Below are 12,488 nucleotides of genomic sequence, written 5' to 3'. Positions count from 1 at the left end.
TTTGTTAGGGAGATGTAGTGGGAAAGAAGATACATGGAAGACTATTGATAACTGTGACTGTTCTGACACTGTGAGCTGCAGTTAAATGTAGACAACATGTAAAGTGTCTTGTTCCAAATGTTGATAGAAAGTTCTAGTCATTTCCTGATGACTTTGAAACAGCAGGCATTGTGCAGAAGGCAAGGAAGTGTATTTTGTGAAATTCAGATTACTTCCACGCCAGGCAAACCTTTGGTACAAAATGACATTTTTCAGGTGAGAATACAAAAGACGTGTTCAGGAAACCACAGCACCAGTTGCGGGTAGGCATCCACTTGCAATCTATTTCCATCTGCGCTTTTCTAAGAGACAGAGAGAAAAACCTTGAGTATTGTGTGCCATTTTGGTCGCCTTATCTGAGGAAGGATGTTCTTGCCATGGAGAGTGCAGCAACGATTCACCAGACAGATACCTGGGATGGCAGGAAAGACGTATGAGGAGAGATTGGGTTGATTAGGCTCATATTCGCTAGAGTTAAGAAGAATGAGAGGGGATCCCATTGAAACTTATAAAATTTTAACAGGACTAGACAAACTAGATGCAGGAAGCATGTTCCCGATGGCGGGGGATTCCAGAGCCAGTGGTCATAGACTAAGCATAGGGGGTAAGCCAATTAGGACTGAGATGAGGAGGAATTTCTTCACCCAGAGAGTGGTGAATCTGTGGAATTCTCTGCCGCACGGGGCAGTTGAGGCACATTCATTAAATATATTCAAGAAGGAGTTGGATATATTTCTTGAGGCTAAAGGGATCAAGGTATATGGGGAGAAAGCACCGACAGGGTACTGAATTTGGATGATCAGCCATGATCTCATTAAATGACAGAGCGGGCTCGAGGGGCCGAATGGCCTACCCGTGCTCCTATCTTCTATGTTTCTATGAAACATACAGAGAGAAGCTGTCGGGGAATTGAATACTCACCGCTATACTATCAAGGACGTGGTAGAGGAAGTAGTTATGCAGTGTTTGAGACAAATGCTCAAACACACACAGACACAGACATGTGTCTCTTTGTGTGTGTATGTCTCAGATATCCATCTGAGTTTCATTGATTTACGGAGGCTTGCATTACATTGGGAGGCCATTCGGCCCGTCGTGCCTGTGCTGTCTCTTTGAAAGAGAAGTCGTGCTTAGTCCCAAACCCCAGCGATTTGTGCGTAATCTCATTTGCTCTGTCCCTCTCTCCCTCCTCCGTGCCCCACACAAAAGGGAGAGGGAAACTATACTAACGAGGAAATGTTGCAGGAAATTGTTATACATTTCTTCATATGCCAGTACATCTTTTAAAATTCATTTAGTTATTTTTTTCTGTTCAAAAAGGAGCATTTTAAGGTGATGTCCAACGGTTTATAATTGGGGATGTTAAAAATCATCTGCCCTGTCGGGGAATTGAACCATCGGTCTCCCACATGACATCTTTCACAACTATATTAACATACACAGAACCTGTCAGAGCAAAAGTCCAGCTGTGAATAGAGTGAGAAAGAGACGGACATAGAAAGAGCAATAGACAGAGAGAGAGAGACAGATAGAGACAAAGAGAGAGCAACAGACACATAGAGCGAGAGCCTCGGTTTGAAGTCTCAGAGTGGTCCCAGGGATGAGAGACTTCAGTTATGTGGAGAGACAGGAGAAGCTGGGATTCTTTTCCTCAGATGGTTAAGAGGAAGTTTAATAGAGGTTTTCAAAATTTCAAGGGGTTTTGATAGAGTAAATAAGGAGACACTGTTTCCAGTGGCAGGAGGGTCGGTAACCAGAGGACACCAATTGAGGATAACCGGCAAAAGAACCAGAGGGGAGATGAGGAGAATTTTTTTACGCTGTGAATTATTCTGATTGGGAATGCGCTGCCTGAATGGGCGGTGGAAGCAGATTCAATAGTAACTTTCAAAAGGGGAATATTGATAAGGAGAAATTTGGAGGGCTGTGGGGAAAGAGCAGGTGAGTGGGACTAATTGGAGAACTCTTCCAATGTAACAGTGCAGACTTGATGGGCCGAATGGCCTCCATCTGTGCTGTATTAATCTATGATTCTATGGTCTATGTGTCTCTCCACCCTGGTGTCAAAGGTGCAATGGATGTTCATCCAAATAATTCCCCCGTGAGATACGGTATGGATTTGTTCTCTTATAAATTTTATATTTCAAATGTTATGAAAAACCATAAAATGATGAAAATATTCTGATGGCCCATAAGGTGATCGAACCATTGCTGAAGAGTTCATTAGATTCTTTTCTCAAAATCAACAACATTACCGTCTCCACCATTATACTTTGTCTCGGTCTGGTCTCATCCTTAACTTCAGCTTGCCCACTTACCCGTCTGCTAAGCCTCGGTTCTGAGCAAATCACACAGCTGCCTTGATGGCTATCGGTTCACAAATCTCTGCTTCTTTTTCATACTGCTCACAGCAGCTTGTATTGCAGTCCTGCCAGGTAAAATGTGTATAATCTTTGCAAGGCACTGCTGCACGAAAGATAAGCAATTATTAACTTTTTTCGAGAATACGAAGTGCAATGCCTACGTTTCAAGAAGCAGTGCTTTCAATTTCAACAATATGCCAGCCGAATACAGTTTGCAAAGAAAATGTTGAGCAATCTGCTGTGCAGTCAAACGAAGCACTGGACAACACACATTTTGCTTGCCGCGCTTATTTGGAACTGGGAATGAGAGGTTGAGCCTATCATCTGATGTTGAGAACAATTAAATCAGCCGTCATTGATTCAGGCAGCAAACGGTCCAGTAACCGTGGTTGGTATGCAGATGCCAAGCTTGTATGTCCCAAATTTCCAGCAGCTGGGACAACAAGAATTCAGGTTTTACCGAGATTTGAACTCGGATCGCTGGATTCAGAGTGCTCACCATAACACCATGGAACCGTTGCTGAAAAAGTCATTAGATTCTTTTCTCAAAATCAACAACATTACCGTACCACCATTATACTTTGTCTCGGCCTGCTCTCATCCTTAACTTCAGCTTGCTCACTTACCCCTCTGCTAAGCCTCGGTTCTGAGCAAATCACACAGCTGCCTTGATGGCTAGCGGTTCACAAATCTCTGCTTCTTTTTCATACTGCTCATAGCAGCTTGTCTTGCAGTCCTGCCAGGTAAAATGTGTGTAATCTTTGCAAGGCACTGCTGCACGAAAGATAAGCAATTATTAACTTTTTTCGAGAATACGAAGTGCAATGCCTACGTTTCAAGAAGCACTGCTTTCAATTTCAACAAGTATGCCAGCCGAATGCAGCTTGCAAATGTAGGATTCGCAAAATTGGATTTCATATTAATAAGGATCAATGGGCAGAAGAGGCCATGATTTTAAAGACTTTTAAAAGAAGCCCAGAAAAAGGGGCATACAAAATGGCCGCCGTATCATGTGACCCGCTTATTAGGACACTTTAAAATGGTTCCTGCACAACCTCAGACAACTATGTGGATTGAACCCATAGCAAGTTCTGGAAGCTGTTTCTGAGAGGACAAAGCCAGACCCACAGGCTTGCATATGGATTAGATGCAGATCCACTCAAGATCTGGCTGGAGACAGAGGCCATCTAAATGTTGACCCAGATGAAAGAGACAATAACTTATTCATGAGGACAACACCAAGGGCTCGGTAACAGGATCAGCACGAAATTTAACAACAATGAAAGGCATTTCAAACCAGAGATGGGCCTGTTACCAGCCGCTTAAAATGATTTAAAATATAATAACTGCCCCGCTGTGCTCAAAGCCCACCAAAAGTTAAAACAAAGACTCACCTGATTTTGGGGGGGGGAAGTGAAGCCTCGGGAAGAAAGGTATAACTGAAGAGACTTTTCAGCAGTTGAAACAAGCAGAAGCACCGGGTTGGAAGCGACACTCGAGGCAAGCTGAACAAGCAGCTTGGAGGACACGGCAGTGGGACACGACTCGACAGGGGCAACGACCCCAGGGACAGCTTGGACGAGTTGAGACACAGGACCAGGACGCAGCACCCCGGAACGCAGTGTGATGAAATATTCCATTCATCACTGCCTGTGACTGTGGTCGGTTTCAGTGTCATTTCCCTTCCCCCAGTCCTCATTGTATTGTTTATTGGAATGTGCTGGAATGTGCAGTGTGTGTAGGGCTCCGCCCATACCTGGCCCCTTTTGTAAGCTAGCTCAGTCTGGCCTCAGTCTCCAGAAGGAAGATACCTCTCTCTCTTACGTGTTACTTTCTAAGTTAATAAAAGCCTTGTTTTGTTTCGCTAACATCGAGTCCCGGAATTATTGAGGCACATCAATTTTATTAACTTATTTTTCAACACTATGGATCAACTCCTGAAACCCGAATGTTTGGATTTGGATCAACATGCTCTGGACGCATCAGCACGCTTCGGACACTGGTTTGAGTGTATGGAATTCTTCCTGGACAATTCCGCAGCCATCAAAGACGCTACGGACGCTGCGAGGATGAGACTCGGTATTCTGCGGAATTGGGTAAGCCACCGGGTTTACCCCCTCATCCAAGACGCCGATACGTACCTGGCCACCTGCGACATCTTAAAGGCGCATTACCAGCAGCCGACGAATGAGGTGTATGCTAGGCATCTGCTCGCTACTCGCGCACAGCGACCTGGGAATCGGTGGAGGAGTTCCTAAGCACCCTGAAAATGCTTGGCAAAGACTGCAAGTGCCGAGATGTAAAAGCCGCAGTGTACACTGACGATCTTGTTCACGATGCCTTTATCACAGGCCTCAGCTCCACTTACATCCGGCAAAGACTGCTGGAAAAAATGGGGTTGGACCTGAAACAGGCTGCGGACACCACGCGATCCCTGGATGTGGCCCAGAGAAACTCGGACGCCTACTCTTCAGCCCGCGCCGTCTACGCCGCCACGTGTGCACCGAGGGCGCCGCCATCTTGGAAGGCATCTTCCCCGCCCAGCAGCCCGACACCGGCGGGGCCCCGCTCTCCCCCCAGAAGCCCTACGACAGCCGCGACGCGTCAGGGACCCAACTGCTACTTCTGCGGGCAGCCAAAACACACCAGAAACCTGTGCCCAGCGAAAGGCACCACCTGCTTTAAGTGCGGTAAGAAGGGGCACTTCGGGAAGGTGTGCAGAGGGAACCCCGCCGGAAAACCAACCGCCGGAAAACCCACCACCGGCGCGTGTGCGCCGTGGGAGCGGCCATCTTGGACGCCATCTTGCCCGACCTCGTGGGGTCCGCCATCTTATGAGCAGACAGCGTGGACGCCATCTTGTATCGATCAGGGCCCTACAGTGGCATCGGTCACAGTGGACCAGACCAGGCCGCACCCGCTATCCAAATCAATGGTGGACATCGAGGTAAACGGGTGCCGGGTTAAATGTTTAATTGACAGTGGAAGCACGGAGAGTTTTATCCACCCTGAACTGGCACAGCAACTCTCCCTAAAGGTGGTCCCTGCTCAGGGTACCATCTCTATGGCTGATAAAACCCAGACATCGACCATTCTGGGTTACTGCACGGTACAATAGGGCATTAACGGAACTGTATACGATAATTTTAAAGTATTAATCATGAAGAACCTATGTGCGAGCATGATCTTGGGCCTGGATTTCCAGTGCAACCACCAAAGCATCACGCTCAAGTACGGTGGGTCCCAGCCGCCCCTCACAGTGTGCGGTCTGGCTACCCTGAAGGTAAAGCCGCCTTCGCTATTCGCGAACCTTACTCCTAACTGCTGGCCAATAGCGACCAAAAGCAAGAGGTACAGCTGGGAGGACAGGCGGTTTATCGCGACCGAGGTAGACAGGCTCCTGAAAGAGCGCATTATTGAACGCAGCAACAGCCCGTGGCGCGCCCAAGTGGTAGTGGTAAGGGGTAGCGAGAAGAAACGGATGGTGATCGACTATAGTCAAACGATCAACAGGTACACCCAACTAGACGCCTACCCGCTACCCCGCATATCAGAAATGGTGAACCAAATCGCCCAATACCGGGTGTTCTCCACCATCGACCTCAAGTCAGCGTACCACCAGCTCCCTATCAGACCAGAGGACCGCCCGTACACCGCCTTCGAGGCGAACGGACGCCTCTACCAATTCCTCAGAGTCCCCTTTGGGGTGACGAATGGGGCCTCGGTTTTTCAGAGGGAGATGGACCGCATGGTCGATGACCACCACTTGCAGGCAACCATCCCCTACCTCGACAACGTCACCATCTGCGGCCACAATCAGCAGGATCACGACTCGAACCTCGAGAGGTTCCTGGAAACCGCACAAAAACTCAACCTCACCTACAACGAGGACAAGTGCGTTTTCAACACCACGCGACTCTGCATACTAGGCAGCGTGGTGGAGAATGGGGAAATCGGACCAGACCCCGACCGATTGCGCCCCCTACGGGAGCTGCCCCTGCCCAACACTTCCAAAGCCCTGAAAAGGTGCCTGGGGTTATTTTCTTATTATTCCCAATGAGCCCCCAACTACTCCGACAAAGCCCGCCCCCTCTTGAAAGCATCCTCTTTTCCGCTCTCTGCTGAGGCCCACGCCACCTTCAAAAGCATTAAGCAGGATATTGAGCGGGCCACGCTACAGGCAGTGGACGAGAACACTCCATTTCAAGTGGAATGTGATGCGTCTGACTTCGCCTTGGCGGCCACCCTCAACCAGGCGGGGCGGCCCGTAGCTTTCATTCTCGAGGACCCTCCAAGGTCCCGAGATCAGACACTCCTCCATGGAAAAGGAGGCCCAAGCCATCATGGAGGCAGTGCGCCACTGGCGCCACTACCTAGCTGGCAAACGCTTCACCCTACTTACCGACCAGTGGTCGGTAGCGTTTATGTTCAATAATAAACAGAGGGGGAAGATTAAAAATGATAAGATTCTTAGGTGGCGGATCGAGCTCTCCACCTTCGAGTACGACATCATTTACCGGCCAGGGGCCCTTAACTAATCCCCTGACGCCCTCTCACGAGGGATGTGTGCCAGCGCCACCGGGGATCGGCTACAGACCCTCCACAACGACCTCTGCCACCCAGGGGTCACGCGGCTGTTCCACTTCATAAAGTCCCGTGACTTACGCTACTCGATTGAGGAAGTTCGGTCTCTAACTTTCTAAGTTAATAAAAGCCTTGTTTTGTTTCGCTAACATCGAGTCTCGGAATTATTGAGGCACAACACGCAGCTTGAGGAGGAAGACACCGCTTGGGAGAAGACTTTGGAGGAAGCTTGAATCAACAAGCTCGGACAGTCACAAAGAGAGCGGAGAAAAGGACAGTTTAAAATCGGACAGTCGTTGCAGCCCCAGCAGCCTCTTTTTCAAAACCTTGCACTTCCGAGCGGGATTGGTGAGCATGTTTCTGGCCCTTCACAATCAGATCTAGTTAAGTTTAATAAGGGGGTGGATTTAAGTGTACAATTAACATGAGTTGTTGTCCCTCGATGCTCCATGTGTTTCTTTATTTCATGATGATCTTTGTAGAGTATAAGATGCCTATATTTGCCTTAGTTAGTATAATGACGTTATGATTTGTTTGTATTTGTTTTTCCCTCCCATGTACCGTACTCTTGTCTTTGTTGCATTTTGATTTGATATTTTTCCATTTGCAATAAAATTTCATTTTTATTCATCAAACTTGATCTACAAGAGTCTTCTGTGCATTGCAGTTCCTGCACCTAAGTCCAGATTATAGAATCTAAGGGGTGAGTGGGTCGAACCACTCTAAGTTTTACTGTGCAAGAGAGAGAGGCCTCTAGAGAGAGAAACCTCAGGGAAACCTCTCGAAGAAAACCCCTTACAACATTAACACAACCTGAGCTCCGAGATCTGGTCGGGTCACATTGCCCGAAGTGAGGAATGAGCGAGAGGGGCAATTCAACCCGGGGATAGGAAATCCTCCAAAAGAACGACAGAATACTGTATTTGATGTGAAGCCGAAATAGCTCAGTTGGGAGAGCGTTAGATATGAAGATTTAAAGGCCCCTGGTTCGATCCCGAATGTCGGCAGGTTTTAGTTACTTTCTGTCTCCTTCACTACAAAAGGAACGAATCAGGAGAAATTTTACGCTCCTGATGACGCGTTTCCCAAACGAATGGGAGTGAAACCACATCGGACATGCTGGATCCGTATCCAACCGTCTGCTGCAGGTTCGAATCCAGTCGGGGTCCCGCCGCCGGCTTTTATACCGGGACAGTGTTTGTCGGAGGGGCTGTGGTGCGATAATAAATTTTAGAATGATGTTTGTTCGACCACAGAGCTGTCTTTCTGTTACTTTGGATTTACACTCTGCCCAGTTGTATATACGAACAGTTAACAATGTTTAAGGGATGTGGTGTGTTCAATGTTTGTGCAGTAACTCGGTCACCCAGTGTGAGACTGAAAGACAATTTCCCAGCCTAGGTTCGAGCCTGGCCAACTGGAGCATTGTGGCCGGTTATCTCAGTTGGTGAGAGCGTGGTGCTAATAAGACCAGAGGTCGCGGGTTCGATCCCCGTACGGGCCATCAGGATGTTTTCATAATTTTACGCTTTTCCCGCACATTTCCAATACAAACTTTATAAGGAAGCCAATGCACACAGACTGTCACGGGGGATATATTTGGATTAACATCCTTTGTCACCGGGGCTGAGAGACACACCTTTCTGTTCATTTGTCTTTCTGGGTTTGCTGTTGAAAGTTGAACAGGCGGCATGTTGCCGATAAGGGTCACAGGCAGGTAATAGACAGACAGAGCGGCTCTGACCCCGCGAGATGGGCAAAAGGCTTCAGTTCAGGACAAATGCATCAATGAATTGTTCGCCCAGCACCGAGAGAGACAACATCCAGAGAAAAACACAGGAGGAAATCGATTTCAAGTGGATGCCTACCCGCACTTGGTGCCGTGCTTTCGCGAACACGTCTGTTGTGTTCTCATGTAAAAAATATAATTTTGTCCGAACAGTTTGCCTGGCGCGAAAGGATCTGAATTGCAAAGGAGCAAGCATGAAAAGTTGCGTTGATGTGCTTGCTGCCAGGAGGCTGGCTGCAGTTTCCCTGGTGGTCTAGTGGTTAGGATTCGACGCTCTCACCGCCGCGACCTGGGTTCGATTCTCGGTCAGAAAACAGTGCATTTTGGGGCTGTTTGAATGGCCACCATGCAATACACCCTTACGGAACAATGCTCCGCCCCTGATTCAACTTTCCACACCGCTGCTCAACATCACTCTTCATACAGCGATACAAAATACACATTCTTGATTTCTGTGAAATGCGTGCTGTTTCAAAGTCAGCAGGACTTGATTCCTGTCAAATTTAGACTGGCTGACTTTAAATGTTGCCAACATTTAACTGCAGCTCACAGTGTCAGGGCAGTCACGGTTTTTATCAGTCTACCGTATATCTTCTTGCCCACTGCATCTCCCGAACAAACTTAGCTTATCACAGGCACGGCTATCGATTATTTTCATTGCCAGTGTGAAAAATGCAAATTTTGAAACTTACCAACGTGTGCAAGCCTGGAATCAGAGAGTCTGTGGCCCGTGATAACTTGAGCATTAAGATGATCATTAGCCCTTCCTGTATTGCTCAGTAGCCCACTGTGAGAGGAACAAGAACCACGGGCATTTTCACTTCTGTGTGGGGCTCAGCACCATACCTGCAGCTGAAGATTGAACTTGATTTGGCTCGTGATCAGTGCGGCTCAGTGAGACTTCGGCCCGTCTCTCCCTTCACAACCCATCAGTGTGGAGAAAAGAACAGGGAATTTTACACATGTGTTGTGCTCTGCAACTTTATTTGAACATGTCATTGCATTTCACGTTGTGTCCAACACGGTGAGGTCCCCCGTGCTGTGTCAGCTTTGTATCTTTATCAACACTGCAGCTTTACATTAACACAACCTGAGCTCCGAGATCTGGTCGGGTCACATTGCCGAAGTGAGGAATGAGTGAGAGGGGCAATTCCACCCGGGGATAGAAAATCCTCCAAAAGAACGACAGAATACTGCATTTGACATGAAGCAGAAATAGCTCAGTTGGGAGAGCGTTAGACTGAAGATCTAAAGGTCCCGGGTTTCGGCAGGTTTTAGTTACTTTCTGTCTCCTTCACTGCAAAAGGTACGAATCAAGAGAAATTTTACGCTCCTGATGACGCGTTTCCCAAACGAATGGAAGTGAAACCACATCGGACATGCTGGATCCGGCTCCAACCGTTCGCTGCAGGTTCAAATTCAGTCGGGGTCCCGCCGTCTGCTTTTATACCGGGACAGTGTTTGTGGGAGGGGCTGTGGTGCGATAATAAATTTTAGAATGAGGTTTGTTAGACCATAGAGCAGTCTTTCTGTTAGTTTGGATTTACAGTCTGCCCAGTTGTATATACGAACAGTTAACAATGTTTAAGCGATGTGGTGTGTTCAATGCTTGTGCAGTAACTCGGTCACCCACTGTGAGCCTGAAAGACAATTTCCCAGCCTAGATTCGAGCCTGGCCAACTGGAGCATTGTGGCCGGTTATCTCAGTTGGTGAGAGCGTGGTGCTAATAGGACCAGAGGTCGCGGGTTCGATCCCCGTACGGGTCATCAGGATGTTTTCATAATTTTACGCTTTTCCCGCACATTTCCAATACAAACTTTATAAGGAAGCCAATGCACACAGACTGTCACGGGGGATATATTTGGATTAACATCCTTTGTCACCGGGGCTGAGAGACACACCTTTCTGTTCATTTGTCTTTCTGGGTTTGCTGTTGAAAGTTGAACAGGCGGCATGTTGCCGATAAGGGTCACAGGCAGGTAATAGACAGACAGAGCGGCTCTGACCCCGCGAGATGGGCAAAAGGCTTCAGTTCAGGACAAACGCATCAATGAATTGTTCGCCCAGCACCGAGAGAGACAACATCCAGAGAAAAACACAGGAGGAAATCGATTTCAAGTGGATGCCTACCCGCACTTGGTGCCGAGCTTTCGCGAACACGTCTGTTGTGTTCTCATGTAAAAAATATAATTTTGTCCGAACAGTTTGCCTGGCGCGAAAGCATCTGAATTGCAAAGGAGCAAGCATGAAAAGCTGCGTTGATGGATTTGTTGCCAGGCGGCTGGCTGCAGTTTCCCTGGTGGTCTAGTGGATAGGATTCGGCGCTCTCACCGCTGCGGCCCGGGTTCGATTCCCGGTCAGAGAACAGTGCGTTTTGGGGCTGTTTGAATTGCCACCATGCAATGCACCCTTACGGAACAATGCTCCGCCCCTGATTCAACTTTCCACACCGCTGCTCAACATCACTCTTCATACAGCGATACAAAATACACATTCTTGATTTCTGTAAAATGCGTGCTGTTTCAAAGTCAGCAGGACTTGATTTCTGTCAAATTTAGACTGGCTGACTTTAAATGTTGCCAACATCTAACTGCAGCTCACAGTGTCAGGGCTGTCACGGTTTTTATCAGTCTTCCGTATATCTTCTTGCCCACTGCATCTCCCGAACAAACTTAGCTTATCACAGGCACGGCTATCGATTATTTTCATTGCCAGTGTGAAAAATGCAAATTTTGAAACTTACCAACGTGTGCAAGCCTGGAATCAGAGAGTCCGTGGCTCGTGATAACTTGAGCATTAAGATGTTCATTAGCCCTTCCTGTATTGCTCAGTAGCCCACTGTGTGAGGAACTAAGAACCACGGGTATTTTCACTTCTGTGTGGGGCTCAGCACCATACCTGCAGCTGAAGATTGAACTTGATTTGGCTCGTGATCAGTGCGGCTCAGTGAGACTTCGGCCCGTCTCTCCCTTCACAACCCATCAGTGTGGAGAAAAGAACAGGGAATTTTACACATGTGTTGTGCTCTGTAACTTTATTTGAACATGTCATTGCATTTCACGCTGTGTCCAACACAGTGAGGTCCCCCGTGCTGTGTCAGCTTTGTATCTTTATCAACACTGCAGCTTTACATTAACACAACCTGAGCTCCGAGATCTGGTCGGGTCACATTGCCCGAAGTGAGGAATGAGCGAGAGGGGCAATTCCACCCGGGGATAGAAAATCCTCCAAAAGAACGACAGAATACTGTATTTGACGTGAAGCCGAAATTGCTCAGTTGGGAGAGCGTTAGACTGAAGATCTAAAGGTCCCTGGTTCGATCCCGGGTTTCGGCAGGTTTTAGTTACTTTCTGTCTCCTTCACTCCAAAAGGTACGAATCAAGAGAAATTTTACGCTCCTGATGACGCGTTTCCCAAACGAATGGGAGTGAAACCACGTCGGACATGCTGGATCCGGCTCCAACCGTCCGCTGCAGGTTCAAATTCAGTCGGGGTCCCGCCGTCTGCTTTTATACCGGGACAGTGTTTGTGGGAGGGGCTGTGGTGCGGTAATAAATTTTAGAATGAGGTTTGTTAGACCAGTCTTTCTGTTACTTTGGATTTACACTCTGCCCAGTTGTACATACGAACAGTTAACAATGTTTAAGCGATGTGGTGTGTTCAATGTTTGTGCAGTAACTCGGTCACCCAGTGTGAGCCTGAAAGACAATTT

At 47.8% G+C, this 12,488-nt stretch overlaps 1 non-coding gene across 1 annotated transcript; it reads left to right on the top strand.

Annotated features, from left to right (window-relative positions):
• The first annotated feature begins 12,038 nt into the window (after nt 1-12,038).
• trnaf-gaa (transfer RNA phenylalanine (anticodon GAA)) lies at nt 12,039-12,111 on the top strand. The gene has a single exon. It is a non-coding gene; the product is annotated as a tRNA-Phe (tRNA).
• Nucleotides 12,112-12,488: the final 377 nt, after the last annotated feature.

The sequence above is a fragment of the Somniosus microcephalus genome, unplaced genomic scaffold (assembly GCF_052327205.1).
Source record: "Somniosus microcephalus isolate GS21.2 unplaced genomic scaffold, FLI_Smic_1.0 unresolved_chr4, whole genome shotgun sequence".
Lineage (NCBI taxonomy): Eukaryota > Metazoa > Chordata > Chondrichthyes > Squaliformes > Somniosidae > Somniosus > Somniosus microcephalus.
This window is presented reverse-complemented; position numbering and strand designations above follow the sequence as displayed.